Source organism: Triticum dicoccoides, chromosome 1B, assembly GCF_002162155.2.
Source record: "Triticum dicoccoides isolate Atlit2015 ecotype Zavitan chromosome 1B, WEW_v2.0, whole genome shotgun sequence".
NCBI classification, from domain to species: Eukaryota; Viridiplantae; Streptophyta; class Magnoliopsida; order Poales; family Poaceae; genus Triticum; species Triticum dicoccoides.
In genome coordinates this window covers 475,524,159-475,527,548 of record NC_041381.1, presented here as the reverse complement: position 1 = coordinate 475,527,548, position 3,390 = coordinate 475,524,159, and positions in this window count along the sequence as shown.

Here is a 3,390-nt window from a genome sequence, read left to right as displayed (position 1 = left end):
TTCAAAAACACTCTGAGTGGAGAGCAATCCTCCTACTCGGAGGCTTAGCTGTGACCCCGTAATCGCCTAAGTTAAAAAACACTCCGAGTGGAGATAAATCCTCCCACTCGGGGGCTTAGCTGCGACCCCGTAATTGCCTAAGTTAAAAAACACTCCGAGTGGAGAGTAATCCTCCTACTCGGGGGCTTAGCTGCGACCCCGTAATCGCCTAAGTTAAAAAAACACTCTGAGTGGAGAGCAATCCTCCCACTTGGGGGCTTAGCTGCGACCTCGTAATTGCCTAAGTTGAAAGACGCCTCCGAGTGAAGGGTAATCCTCTCACTCGGGGACTTAGCCGCGACCCCGCAATCTCCTAAGTTGAAAGCATTCCTCTGAGCTACGCCACAAGTACATCGTGCATTCCATCCCTATCCGCAGGGATGACGAGGTGTCGATTGAACGGCTCTGAGCTATGCCACAAGTACAACGTGCGTTCCATCCCTATCCGCAGGGACGCCAAGGTGACAATTGAACATTTCTGAGCTATGCCACAAGTACAACGTGCGTTCCATCCCTATCCGCAGGGACGATGAGGTGTCGATTGAACACCTCTGAGCTACACCACAAATACAACGTGCGTTTCATCCCTATCCACAGGGACGACGAGGTGTCGATTGAACACCTCGGAACTACACCACAAGTACAGTGTGCGCTCCATCCCCATCCACAAAAATGGCGAAGCACGTAATCAGAGAACACTCGGAAGCAATAAGAGCGAGAGCCAAGATATCCAAGGAAAGCAAAGTTCGGATAAATCCCTCAAAAGTTTAGAACCACGACGGGCAGAAGTGCTCAGGCATCTAGCCCTTTAGAGTTTAACGGTTACATAACCACTCGGCATCCCGAGGCAAATAAAGGGTGGGGCATAATGTTTGTTCACTCGGCAGGAGGAGGACTCGCTGGCTCGACGAAGTTGTCGAGGTCGATGTTGTCTGCAATACGCGTGGCGGCGTCAAGGAAGGTGTCCATGAAGGACTGGAAGTTGAGCTTCTTTGTGTTGGCTACCTTGAGGGCTGCCAGCTTGTCTTCTCTGATGTCTTTGCAATGTACTCGGACCAGCGATAGAGCGACATCAGCACCACATCGAGCAGATGACTTCTTCCATTCCTGCACTCGACCAGGGATCTGATTCAGCCAAGCCATCAAAGACTCAAGGTCCTGTAAAACTTCCCCCTGAGGCCAGAGTTCTTCATCAACCCGCGTCATCACGGCCTTCAACCGAGCGAGGTAGTCTACAACACTGTCCAAACGAGACTCCAGCCGCAACATGTTCATCACAACATCGTCTTTGACAGGGCAGTTTATCGGATTGAGACCTGTCTCAACCCGCCTAGTTTCTGCTTTGAAGTCCTGACAGAGCTCTGCACAGTCGAAAAAACAATGAGTCAACAGTTCAACAAGGCATTCTAGTCGATGTCTGAAATCAGTCGAACCAGAGGAAATACCTTCAAGTTTCAAGACCAACTTCACAGCAAGCTGCCCCAGATACGACTCCAACATGCTTTGTTTGGCCTTGATGGTCCCTACTTCACCAGTCAAGTTCTCTTTGTCCTTCTTCAGTTGCATGATTTATTCTTCTAGTTTGCCACCGAAGCCAACTTCTTGTCCGCAAGCGATGTTTTCTCACGAGCCTCCTTCTGAGCCGCAGCAAGATCCAGGTCCTTCTGCTCCAGAGCCTGCTTCATTTTGTCTAAAGAAATAACATTCTTCAGACGAGCCTGAAGTTGACGGTTTTCAGTACGCACATCTGTTCAGTGGAATCACTCGGTTCAAAGAGACTGAAAAGAAGAAAGGGAGAATCATAACGTAAAATGTTCCGAGTGGTTACCTCCCATGATAGTTGTTTCCTCCTGGGCCTTCTTGAGGTTCTTCCTGGACAACTCCAAGTCAAGATTGATGCTGATCTGCTTCTTGTCCAGCTCAGAAAGTTGGGCCCCAAGGTCACAAGAACTCTGCAGTCAGCAAAAGAGATACGTCAGTCGGCAGCAACAAAAGTTAATCTCAGACTACCGTCGAATAAAACATTCAACGATAGTCTCGGGGACTACACCCAGTGGGTGCACTTGGCGTGCCCCCACTGGTCTGGTTGTTACACTCGGCATGGTCTGCCCAACACGGGTAAAAAAACGTGATTCTAAGACCCCAGTCAACTGCCAGCAGTCGACCGCGGTCTCGGGGACTACACCCAGTGGGTGCACTATGCGTGCCCCACTGGTTCAGAAAAACATTCGACTCGACCTGGTCGACTCAAGCAGGGAAGCTATTTCCGATTGGCTATAAGAAAAACACACCCAGTGGGTGATTGGATGCGGAACGAAGACTCATAGATGCACATAAAAGGTTCCAGAGCAGTCTTTCAAAGACATCATATGGGAAGTAAAGCGACGGTCGCAACTACCACTACTCAAAAGATCAGTCGGAGATCAACTAACCTTGACGTTCGCCTGCAGAGCGGTTGTGGCCTTGTAAGCAACCTGACTGGCCTCATGCACCACCTTCATCTGTTCCATCACAAAATTCACTTGGAGAAGAGCTTCTCGGGCAGCGCTCGGCGGATGGTCCGGGGTCTGATAGGTGGTGAAGAGGGATGCCAGCAATGCAGTCGGAGCAACTACAGGATCCAATGCATGGACTTGTACCAGAGCAACAGGAGCCTGAGCAGTTGACCCTGACGGGCGGTCAGTCGACATCGGACTGGCGAATGTGACGCTGGCCCGAGCCAGATCTCTGATCGCTCGACCGCCGGCTTAGGCACTTGTCCTTCAGCCGCCCTCCCGCTCGAGGTCCTGCCCTTCCTCCTCCTCTCCCTCAGAGGCACTTCTTCATCTTCGTCATCTGGAAGGGTAATGACGTCTCGCTGGGCTGCAACACAGACAATCTTGAGAATTCAGTCGACCAGTGAATCAGTCGACAGATCAAATTCGAATTGGAAAAGGCTTACCGACTCTGGAAGTAACCGCGTCATCAGCCTCTTCTTCCCCCGGGGCCTTGTCGACATCCATGTCAGTCGCAGAAGTCACGAGGCTGAAAAAAGTTCATGATCCACTCGGTAACAACAAAAGTATCAATCGGAGGAAAGAAACACAAAAAGATGAAACACTCACCCTGAGGCGACTGGAACGTCCATCTTGATCTTCGGCATGGTTTTCTGAGTCTTCGAGGGCACAACCTTGGGTTGCTTGGCAACCTTCTCAGTCGGCTCCGAAGTCGACGTCCGAGTGCGCTTCTGTGCCTGGGTACTGGGAGCCGCGGCCTTGCCACGCTCGCCCACCGGATCGTGATGATGTTTGGTTCGACGCTCCAGGTGTGGTGGCGAGTCGACCCCCTCATCGTCGTCCGCCTCGTCGCTCT